Source organism: Petaurus breviceps, unplaced genomic scaffold (genome assembly GCF_028583685.1).
Source record: "Petaurus breviceps papuanus isolate PSGF00001 unplaced genomic scaffold, PetGlider_PUasm1.0 90847, whole genome shotgun sequence".
Classification (NCBI taxonomy): domain Eukaryota; kingdom Metazoa; phylum Chordata; class Mammalia; order Diprotodontia; family Petauridae; genus Petaurus; species Petaurus breviceps.
Window position 1 is genome coordinate 3,232,632 of NW_027187360.1, and position 12,107 is coordinate 3,244,738.

General features: G+C 42.2%; 2 protein-coding genes and 1 long non-coding RNA gene across 4 annotated transcripts in view; 1 reads left to right on the plus strand and 2 right to left on the minus strand.

The window, feature by feature from the left end:
* The window catches only part of ZNFX1 (zinc finger NFX1-type containing 1), a 474,364-nt gene that overhangs the window by 169,916 nt on the left and 292,341 nt on the right, over positions 1-12,107 (minus strand). The window lies entirely within an intron of this gene.
* KCNB1 (potassium voltage-gated channel subfamily B member 1) overlaps positions 1-12,107 on the minus strand; it is a 124,693-nt gene that overhangs the window by 39,448 nt on the left and 73,138 nt on the right. The gene's annotated exons all lie outside the window — the stretch shown is intronic.
* The window catches only part of LOC138149386 (uncharacterized), a 63,100-nt gene continuing 51,743 nt past the window's right edge, over positions 751-12,107 (plus strand). For both annotated transcript variants that reach the window (XR_011165300.1, XR_011165299.1), the window contains exons 1-2: positions 751-868; positions 5,807-5,962. This is a non-coding gene — a long non-coding RNA (uncharacterized lncRNA). The remainder of the gene's footprint in view (positions 869-5,806; positions 5,963-12,107) is intronic.

Sequence of the window (12,107 nt, forward strand, 5' to 3'; positions counted from 1 at the left end):
CTCCAACACTTACCCAAGGCCCTGGACATAAGGGATAGGATCGGTCCTGTGGTCTTATCGATGCAGGAAGCTTCTGATGAGGAGCTTCCTCTAGTAATGAAGGGTTAGTGAGTTGCCTTGAGGACTTAGAGAGTAAATGACTTGCTCAGGGTCACACAACCAGTATGTATCTGAGGTGGGACTTATACCTGGGTGTTCTAGACTTCAAGGCCAGCTCTAGTCATTGGCAGAGAGTTGCCTTGGACAGAAGAGGAATTTAAGTGGCAAAGCTAGGGTTAGTCCACAGGTCTTCTAATTTCAAACCCAATTCTATTGTTTTTAATTTGCATTTATTCTACTCATATTTATTCAGCTCTAGATAGACAGATAGTGATAGACACGAGGATGGATGGATAGATAGATGGAAATGGAGAGATGATAGATAGCTAGAGACAGACATAAATCTCCATATTGTCACCCTGATAAAATGTGCGCTGATTGCAAATAGGCATTGTTTCATTCCTTTTTGCATTCCTAGCATCTAACACGATGCCAGGCGCAAAGTACGCCTTTAATCAATACTTGCTGACTGACTGATTGATTGAGTGTTGGAGCTGGAAGAGGCTGAGGAACAACATTCCATTTGGTTTGTTTGGATCTGTCCGGAGTGCCCTTGGGACAGAATCTTTCTGCTTCTGGCCAGCTGCCTCTTGCATCACTTGTCAAGCAGGGGGAGGTCCCTTGACAAGACCATCCGGTGGCCTGAAGGCCCATGAGTAGGCTTAGGCAGCTGTATATAGCTGCAGTTGATCCTATTATCCCGATCCCCGACTGTCCTTCAGCAGCCCCAGAGCAAGGAGGTAGGAGGAGATGAACTCCGTGGAACTTGGTAGGATTAATTAATTAAGTCCCTTGGTCCAGGGAAGGGGGAGTGAGGCACTGGTCCTCCAGGATCAGGCTACAGCATGCGGGTTGATGGGATAGTGAGGAAAGTGTTATAATGGAAAGACTACCTGTTGGGAAGCCATGAGTCTTGGGGTCAAGTCTCTTGCCCTTGATTGGCTGTGTGACCTTGGGAAAGTCAGATACTTGACCCTCGTTGGGCCTCAGTTTCCTCATCTGTAATATGAATAGATTAGACTACATGACCTCTAAGGTCCCTTCCAGTGTTAGTGAACTAATATTTCCTAATTACCTTCTTTGTTATCTCTGGGTAAGGAAAATGGGTCTTTTTAGATAGAGACAGCACAATGTAGGGAAGTGAGGACAGGTGAGGGAACGGGGGCTCTAAGGTAACACACATAGCCACCTTGAGAAAGCAACTGGGCCACCCAAATGAATTTTGTACATTTGGGTTCTCTCCATTTGGGGGCAATTGAACAGGTGGGTACCAGGGGAAGGATTATTTGGACATATGCAGCATTAAGAGGGGCTGGTTTACTCATACCTATGGGGAAGATGAAAAGGTGTATAATTAAAATAATATAAGAGCTGGAAGGGCTATGAAAACATAAAATATCAGGGTACTTTAGAACATGGATTACTAGTACTAAAAGGTACATTGAGCTAGAGCTGAAAGGGACATTGAAGGTCCCAGAGTCTAGGAGTGTGCAGGTAAATGTTTTATGACTAGATCAGCAAAAAAAGAAAAAAAGTATCCACAACACTTTGTTAACATTTTCTCCATCACTTACTTAAGTCTAGACAATCAACAGAACAATAAATCAAGTCCTGATTTTTAATACTTGCCGATTTCTGGAGGCATAAATACTCTCACTAGAAATTTAACCATTGATTCCCATGAGCAGTTAGATATGGCTCCAGCATATCCTGGACCAAATCCATCCCCTCTTTTGAAAGATGAGGAAACTGAGGCACAAATAGGTTAAGTGACTTGTCCAAGGTCATATGGCCAGTTAGTGCTGCCTCTTATTAAAGCATGGAATATCAAAGCTCACGTAGCCCAACACTTTCATTTTATGGATAAAGAAACTGACATGCAAGAAATCAACCCCAAATCATACTGGTTTCTAGGAATAAGAGGTAGAATTAGAACACATGTCTTCTGATTCTAGAGCAGTATTTGTTCCCCTTTCCACTATGCTCTTTGACTCTTCCGATGGCGTTTGCTATAAACTGTAAGGGATTGTAGTGAATAGAGTGCTAGGCCTGGAGTTAGGAAGACTGAGTTCCAATACGGCCCCTGACACTTACTAGCTGTGGGAACCTGGGCAAGTCACTTAACCTGGTTTGCCTCAGTTTCCTCATCTGTAAAATAAGTTAGAGAAGGAAATGGCAAACCTCTCCAGTATCTTTGCCAAGAAAATCTCAAATGGGGTCACCAAGAGTCAGACAGGACTGAAACTGAACAAGGACAATAAAAGTCTTCATTGGCTCACCTTCCACCCCCAGCACTTAGCCAAAGGTCATTGCCGCAACAGCCACACCCTCAGCATAGCTCTGGTTTTAAATCTGTTTAGAAGGAAGTCAATTTTAGCTCAGGACACAGAGGAGAAACATGCTCTTGTCCTAAAGGAGGAGAGAGAGCAGCTTCCAGGAAGGAGCGGAGAACCCTCAGGGATGAAAGGGGGTAGAGTTTAGTGAAGATCATCCACTGGGGACCTGGGCCAGGCATGGTGCTGAGCCAGCTTTTAGCCCTGCCAAAGCCTGTGGAAGCCTGCAGTGTTTGCCTCCAGTCTCTTCCTGACTGACAGGCTCTGTGGCTGCCCAGCTCCTGTGAGCCCTCATTATCCTATTACCAATGGGGTGTTTATCTACCATGTCAATTTTCCAATGGTAGAGTCATGGGCTGCTCAGGCTGGAGGGGGGCCTCTGGCTCAGGGTGGGGAGGGATAGAAGACGGGGAGGGGCTGGTACGCCTTAGGCAGACATCCAAATTAGTGACCCTGAAACAAGTAGACTAGATTAGAAAGAAATTATGGTAAAATATAGCAAGGATTTTTATCAAAGAGGGATTTTAAATGACAGAAAAAACATGGAATAGTGGGATGAGCATCTGATTTGGAGTCAGAGGACCTGGGTTCAAATCCCAGATGTGTTGTTTACTACTTGTATGACCCTGAGTAAATCACTTAAATTTTATGGGTCTCGGTTTCTTCCTCTGTAAGAAAGCAAAAACTTTCTTCTGACTCTAAAGTTATAAATTAAAAAATATAAATTATAATATTATAAATCCCATGCTTTATTATTCTATGAACTTTTCTGGGCCTCAGTTTCTCCTTTGTTCAAAAGAGGAGGGTGGACTGGACAATCTTTATGGTCTCTTCCAGTTCTAACCACTATACCTACATACAACTTCCTTGTAGGCAGTTTTCACAGACTCCATTTCTGAGATGTTGGGAAGGGCTGTTGGCTCAGTGGAGGGGGGGGGGAAGGGTAGGGCAGTGGTCCTTCAGAACCATCATCACTTCAGTATGGTTCAGCCCCTCATTTTAGAGCTGAGGAAACTACCATCCGGAAAGGGAAATCATATATGCCCAAGGACAATGGGATTAGGAACCAGGTCCCCCACTTCCCAGTTCAATACTCTTTCTATTTTTGTGCCTTCCATACCAGGGCCTGCTATGATCCCAAGTCATTCCTTTCCAGTGCTTTGGAGAACAGGAGCCATCACAAAGACAAATCAGTAATTGTACAAATTCGAGTGCCAGACTTCTAGGAGAACCCCTGTGGTATCACTGTGGACATCCTCATTATTGCACCCTCAACATGCAGTTATCCAGCCTCTGCTGGAACATCTCCAAGGAGGGGGAAACCACCATCTTTCTAAGTAGCCCATGCCACTTTTGGCTAGCCTTTAACTGGTAGGAAGCTTTTTCTTGACGGAAAGTTGAAAATTTGTCTCTTTGTAACTTCTACCCCTTGCTCCTAAATCTTTCTTCTGTGACCAAATAGAATACATTTAATCCCTCTTCCATATGACAGACCTTCAGATACTTGAAGATAGCTATCATGTTCCCTCCCCTCCATCCCCACCTCCAGCCTTCTCTTCTCCAGGCAAAACATGTCCCATCCTTCCCACCATCCAATCTGTCCTCATATAACATGGATTCAAGGCTCTTCACTATACTGGTTACCATCCTCTGGAAGCTCCCCAGCTCATTAATATCCTCTTTAAACTGGGGCACTCAGAATGGAATAATACACTCCAGATATGGTCTTTTCGGGGGCTATTATCCAATGGGACTAACACCTTATTTCTGGAAGCTATGTTTTTCTTAATGCAGCCCCAAAATCATATCAGCTTTTTGGTGGCTGCAACACACTGCTGACTCATACTCAACTTTTAGTTGAAAACTGAAAATTTCAGTTGAAAACCTGCAAGACTTTATTTAGATCAACTGCTACTTCACCCTGTCTCTCTCGCTTTGAACTTATAAAATTGATTCTTGAACCCGTGTCAGATTTTACATTTATTCTTATTGATTTAGATCTTATTACATTCAGAATGTTGCTGAAGCCCAGGGGTGGAAAACCTGTTGCCTCGAGGCAGCATGTGACCCTTTAGGTCCTCAAGTGAGGCCCTTTGACTGAATCTCTTGGATTCACATGTGGCCTTGAGGCTGCAATCCCTGCCCTAACCTGTCAAAAGCTTTTCGGATCCTATCATCAAGAGGAAGAGCCCTCCCTCCTAGCTTTGCGTCATCAAGCATGGCATCTCTCCTTTTATCCAATCCATTGATAAAAATGTTAAAGAGCACCCAGGACTAAGCACAGATACATGAGACACCTCACTGGAGACCTGCCAAGTCGGCATCGAACCATTAATGACTGCTCTGTGAGTAGGGTCATTCAGCCAGTTCCAAATCCATTTAACTGTATTATTATCAAGCCCATATCTCTCCATTTGTCCCATAAAAATAGCATGAGATACTTTACTAAGTGCTTTGATAAAATTTAAGAAACCAAATATAGCTAAATCATTTCCTGATTTACTAATTTATGTGGTTTTTTTTTTTTTTGACAAAACTGCTGATTTAATTGCTGCAGGGAGCTCATAGTAAGGAACTTTCTCTATCAGTGCAGGTTGGCACCTTTTCTGCAACTTCTCTTAGTTGTCTGATGCCCAGGGTCAAATAGACAGTAGGTATCAAAGACCAGGCTTAAACTTCAAGTCCTCCTGAGTCTGAGGACAGCACTCAATCTAAGCCAAGTTTTCACTCATGTGTAATCTCCTTGAGGGCAAGAATTATTATTATTATTATTATTATTATTATTATTATTTGTATCCCCAGCACTTAGCAGTATCTGTCACAGAGTGAGTGCTTACCTTTAGAAGGACCAGGTAGAACAATTGTCAGTTGACACTAGAATTTTAAAAATAATTTAATTTTACTTTAATTCCCTATAAGTTTTCCTATCTGTGCAAATGAACTTTTAATACAAATAATTATAAGTAGATATTCTCATTTTGTTTTGAAATAAAAAATTTTCTACTGCTCTCTTTAGTATATGCAAACACATTGGGTCAATGTGATGCAGTTTGGTCCTTCCAGGTATTCCTAAATTCTGGCTCTTGTTAAATGCTTGTTAACTAATTGGTCTATCCATTATACCATGCTTCCTATTGCCAGTTTCATAACTCTGTCAAAAAAGGGAAATAAGCTTAGCTTGGCATGGCCTGTTCTTGCTGAAACTTGATGGAGCTATGTTGGTTTTGGGGTAATCATCATTTCCTTTTCCTTGATGTTCACTGACCAGCTCTTTAGAGATGATCTGTTCTAGAATTTTCTTAGGAATTGAAGTCACACTCACTGGCCTATAGTTTGTGAGTTTTCAGACTCTATTCTCTTTGCTTTTCTTTTAGAAACTGGGATGACATATGCCTTTCTCCTGCACCACATCTTCCTCTTTCCATGGCTTTCCAAATACCTTTGACACTGGCTCAGCCATCACACTTGCCAGTCTTCTCGGTTCTGGAGGATGTGGTTCATATGGGCCAGGTGACTTGGACTCATCAAAGGTAGGGAGGTGCTTTTCTGTCTTGGGTAGCAATACGTCATTAACCATTTCTGTTCTGACCTTTCCAGAGCAAAGATTGTTCTTCTTGGAGAACAAAAACAAAACAAAAGTTGAACATCTCTGTTGCCAGTTAATATCTTTTCCTTTACCCCAGGCAGAGAGCCTATGTTTTCTTCACAGCTATGTGGATAGAGTAGTGGACCTGGAATCAGGAAGATCTGAGTTCAAATCTGGTGTTAGGCATTTAGTAGTTGTGTGACCCTGGGTAAGTCAAATATCTTCTCTGAATCTCAGTTTCTTCCTCAGTAAAATGCACATACTAATGTCTGCCCTGGGTAAGTCACCTAACTCTGTGCCTCATTTACCTCATTTGTAAAATGAGAATAATGATAGCACTCACTTCACAAGGTTGTCTTGAGGGTCTAATGAGATATTAATAAAGCACTTTGCAAACCTTACCCTCTAGAAAAGTGCTAGCTATCATCCTCTTTCTCACATTCCATTTCATTACTCTTGGCTTTTCTCTTGCCTCAGCTCCTTTTTGGCTTTTGAAATCCTGACACTACCTTTCCTGGACCATGCCAAATGCAAAGGTTTAACTAGATGGTCTCTGAGGCCCCTTCCAGCTCTGACATTCAATGATAGGCTCATCAATGTTCTAAGGACCCTTCTAGGGCCATTGGAATATAGCAGGAAGAATGTTGGATTACCAGCCAGGAGCTCTGGGTTTGAATCCTTCCTCCACTGGCAGAGGTGAGATGGTAGAGCCAATGTCAAAGGCATTTGAAAGGACATGGAAAGAGAAGATGTAATGCAGGAGAAAGGCATACATCATCTCACTTTCTAAAATAAAAGGAAAGATGATAGAGTCCAAAAACCCACACACTATAGACCAGTGGGTGTGACTTCCATTCCTAAGAAAATTCTAGAACAGAATTCCTCCACCATACTTGGGCAAATCCTGTACTCTCTAAGACTTGGGTTCTTCATCTACAAAATGTACATAATAATGACTGCCCCCCAAAGTTCAAGGTTGTTGTGATAACAAAACAAAATAACTTATAATAAAGCAATTTATAAACCTTAAAGTGTTGCATAAAGACTGTCATTTGCTATTATTAAGACCAACAGTCTAAGGTCCTTTTCAGTGGACATTTATTGCTCTGGCCTCTTCCAGCTCCAACAGTCTCCAGTCCTGTGTTTGGTCACTGCAAAGTGGTTTCTTGTGGAGTGCCTCCCCAAGGGCTCCTGAGGTTTATCTGTAGAGGTGCTTAGGGGACACTCAGCTGATTTTCAGCACTCTCTGTTTGCTGCCCCTTGAGCTCCCAGTCATGTCCCTGAGACAGCTCAGACATTGCCCTAGAGTAACCTATCCAAAATTCGGTTCCTGAGTAACCCCACTCACCAAAACCTATCCCTTATTAGCTGTGAAAGTTCAGTCCAGTTACTTCCTTTCTCTGGGTCTCAGTTTCCCCTGCTGTAAAATGGAGGTCATGACAACTGCCTTGCTTCCTTCATGAAGCTATTGTTATGAGGTTTAAAAGAGATAATAGATATGAAAGGGCTTTGGAAAGTTCAATGCACTGCAGGAATAAAAGGGTAATTGTATCTCTGTTTTCCTGTAGAGAAGGCCTAGTTGGGGCCAAGGGCATAATAGGGGGGCCTTTGGGGAATTGGAGCAGATATTTTCGTCTTAACCCACCTCAGTTCCAGAATTTTCCCATCCTCCTTAAAATAATTTTGGCCTCTGGCATCTTTGGCTCTCTGAAGAGCTGAGGCCTGAATAAAATGAAGCTATTAGGTAATTTTTTCATCCCATAATGGGAAATACTCCCCAAGGAGGCTGTCTTCTCTTTCTTTTCCTTACATTCAAAGAGAGGAAGCCACCTCTTGGAAAGTCTAGAGAACTCCCTAAAGGAAAGCTAGCCCATCTTTCTAAGAGGCAGAAAGAGATAATACCCTCCCTGCCTTTAGGATTTCATAACTTCTTGGTTTCAAAACAGCCTAGAGTAGACTCACAATGTTTATCTACCAAACTACAACAATCAGTTCAATTCCTTTCCTATACCAATTGAGAATTTCCCGGAGTTCTAGAGTCTTCCATCTAGAAGCATCTCTCCTTGTCTCTTCTCTCCTGCCTAGCAGTGTCAGGGTTAAAGACCAGACAAATGAAGGGTAACAGAGAACAAACAGCCAATTAATTAGCCGGGGTCTGCTTTGCTCTTCTCTGTCACAGTTAATCATCTGGCTTTCATTTATTGGTATTTGTGTATGCAAATAAATAAAAGTGTGTTTGTATTTCTACAAGTATGTTTGAATTTCATACATTTTTGGGTTTCACAACAGGGATTTGGGCTCTGATAGAACTTATCTTCCTTCTCTTTTCCCTCTCTTCTCCTGTTTCTCTCTTCCTTCTTTTTTCCTTCCTTCAAAAATTTATTAAGCATTTCTTATGTTTAGAATACTGCTAGACATTGGAGTAGATTCAAAGACAAAAAATAACCATTCCTGACCTCTAGCAGCTCCATGTATTGAGATAGGGTCAAGGTTTAACTTTAATTGACAGATTATTATTTTTCACAATAGAAGTGCAGAGACCCCTGCTTCATTAATTTGCTGTGGATATTAACCATTGTTACAGCAGCAATGAACTTCATTTCTGACCCCCCATGATCACTCTCTTCCTTTTCCCTGCTTCCTCCCACTGCCCCTTAGTTGTCTTGAGTGCTGGTATTTGCCAATAAATCCCATATGTCTTTTAAAAATATTTTTGATCATGGAAGTAGACTTATGCTTATGTATTTGTTCCAGGGTTTCTGAAAAGCAGTGCCTGAGAAGATGAGTCCTATGGTATTAAAAGTAACTAACATACATTTTTTTGGTAGCACTTTCTAATTTAAAAATTATTTCCCTTATAATGGGATAAGTAGTTCAAAGAGTGATTATCCCCATTTTCCAGAGGGGGAAACTAAAGCACAAAAGGGATGATTTTATTTAGTTCTGGAAAGGACCTTATTGATCATCTGCTTGGTCCCTTTCAAATCCTACTGAGCATTATGCACGTGTGTGTGTTGTATTCCCCTCCTCCCTCTCACCTTAAATGAAAACAAGAATTCAGAGCTGAAAGGGGGAAAGGGATCTTAGGGGCCATCTAGTCGAAATTACTCATTGAAAATGAGGAAAAGAGGGGGCAGCTGGGTAGCTCAGTGGATAGAACACTGGTTCTGGAGTCAGGAGGACCTGAGTTCAAATTTGACTGCAAACACAACATTTACTAGTTATGTGACCCTGGGAAAGTCACTTACCCCTGATTATCTCGCCAAAAAGAAAATGAGGAAAAGAGGAATTAAGTCTCACACTCTTTACCTCCCTCCAAACTCTATTATGCGGCTTTGCTGGCCTATGTGCTGTTGTTCCCATGCCTTTGCACTGACTATCTCCCATAACTACTCTCCCTCCCTCTTTCCCTCTGCCCTCTGGCTTCCCTGTCTTCTTTCAAGGTTTACTGAAAACAAGGGACCTTTCAGCTCCCAGTGCCTTCACTCTGAGATTACTTCCAAGTTATCCTGTGTATATACACGTATATACACATGGCTGTCTCCTTGTGGCTTAAGGGAGGTATGTATAGACATCTCTAGTGTCTATTCTCCTTATCCTTTTTCAAGGGACACTTTTGACTCTTGCCAGGAACCGAAGTAGGAGCTGGAGTCAGAAGCTGAGCAACTCTGCTTGGCTGTCCTCAGAGGGGGTGCTGACATGGAATTATATCTATTTGCTTCCTTAAATATAGTCTAGGGAAAGCAATTTTTAGGTTTGATCCTGATTACTATTTTACCATGGGAAAGGAGTTCTATATCCAAGGTTTATTTCCTTTTCCCCCAAATGCCAGTTCTACAAGGACCACACATGTCAAATAAATAAGTCCATTTATATAGGTCAATAGCAGAGAGAGAGAGAGAGAGAGAGAGAGAGAGAGAGAGAGAGAGAGAGAGGGAGAGGGGGAGAGAGGGGGGAGGGGGAGGGAGAGAATCTCTCATGCAAGGATAAAATTCCCCAAAGTTTTTAATGTAGCAAGCTGGGCTAGGGAAATGGAGACTACCAGCTCCTCTCATGTCAGCTTCTTCCTAGTGTCGTTTTCTCCCTTCAGCAACCAAAAGAGAGGTTGGCATTATACATCTGCTCTCTCAAAGCTGGAAGTCAGAAGAATCTAAGATCTTTCTTTTCTCCTGCTCTCAAAAACTCCAATCTGCTCCTCGCTCAGGTACAGGGAACTGAGTAATCAATCTCCATCAAAGAGGAGAGAATCCCATACCCATGGACTTTGAAGCCGAGGTTTCACATGTACATAATTATTTACATTGTCTCCCCCATTAGAATGTGAATTCATTGAGGGTAGGGACCATGTTTTTGCCTTTTGTATAGTCCCAGTGCCTGGCACATAGTAGGTACTTAATAAATGCTTGACAGATTTGTTGGAAAAGGTAGTAAGTAGAAGAATCAGGTTTAGTGCCTGAGCAGTAGATCTGAATCCAAACCCAGGTCTTCCAACTCCAAGTCTGATTAATATAATAATAATTAATACAATATAATATAATATAATATAATTAATATAACATAATATAATATAATATAATATAATATAATATAATATAATATAATATAATATAATATAATATAATATAATATAATAAAGAAATATTAGACCTGGGTCTGGGATCTAGGTCTTCTGATTCCAAGGGCCTGGCACATAGCAGGCATTAAATAAATGCTTGTTCCCTCTCTCTGAAGTCCAATGTTCTCTCCACATTGCTTCTCTTGAATACTTGTGCAAGTATGTATATGCATGTGCACACATATAGAGGTGGCCTAGAAGTGAGTAATCCCTGAGAGTTCTAGTCAGCCCTGAGCCTTCCTCCCTCTTTCCCTGTCTAGCCTGATTCATGGCCTTTCAGCCTTAGTAGGAACATGGGTCAAGTTCTGTGCTGCCCTTGCTGGCTGGGAATTCCTTCTAATTCAAGTTGACAAAGAACCATGCTCCACAGTAAACACAACTTGCTGTCTGCCCAGGGAACTTCTTTGGTCCATCCCAGGGGAAGACTAAATTTTGAGGCTTTGGACAACTGGTCTTACCTAGTAAATAGGTCTAGCTATTGAGGTCATAGGGTTGCAATGGAAAGAGACTCATGTCTCTCCCTATACTGGTCCATCCTCCACTAAGCTGTCAAAGTGAACTTCTTCAATCGCAGATCTGGCCATGTCAACCCCGCCCCACCTCTGCTCACACTCAGTAGACTCTAGTGACTCCCTGTTACCTCCAGGATCAAATATAAGACCTTTTGTTGGGCTTCTGAAGCTCTTCATGGCCCAGCCCCTTTCTACCTTTCTCCAGCTTCCTCTTTTCTTGTATTTTATTTTCCATCATGCACTCTAGGATCCAGCTACACCCGTCTCCTGACAAGAAAGTCTGTCTCCTGACTCTGGGACCTCTTTACTAGCTGTCCCCCTGCTCCAACTGGTCTCCCTCCTCACCTTTACTTCCTGGCTCTCCCCACCCTAAGACCCTAGCTCCAAACTCACCTTCTGCTGACCTTTCCCAACTCCCCTTAATGCTAGTGCCTTTTCTCTGAGGTTACCTCCAATTTATACTATTTTTTGTTTGCTTAAAGTTGTTTGCATGTTGTCTCTGCCATTAGAATGTAAGTTCCTTGAGGGCACCAACTCTTATCTTTGTCTTTCTTTGGATCCTCAGAATTTAGCATAAAGCAGGGCATGTAGCATACCCTCAATAAACTCTTATTGACTTGACGTAAAGGGGAGAAGGCCAGGGTTTAGACACAGGTTCTGCCATTGACTGGATGTGTGACCCTAAGTATGTTATTTCTCCTTCTGAGCCTTGGTGTCCTCATCTGTAAAATGGCAACAATGACATTTGCTCTGACAGACATTGCAGACATGTTTGCTGTCATTACCATTATCTTGTTCCTTCATTCTTACGGAGAGCAATCCTGAGCAGGGAGGTGGGCATGCAGAAGGGCTGGTACTGAGAGCTTCCTGGTTTGCCTTTCCAAGGAGATTCCAGAATTCTGTTGTTTGCTATCACTACTTCAAGGGTCTGTGATTTCATGCAGCAGCAATCATTCCCCCCC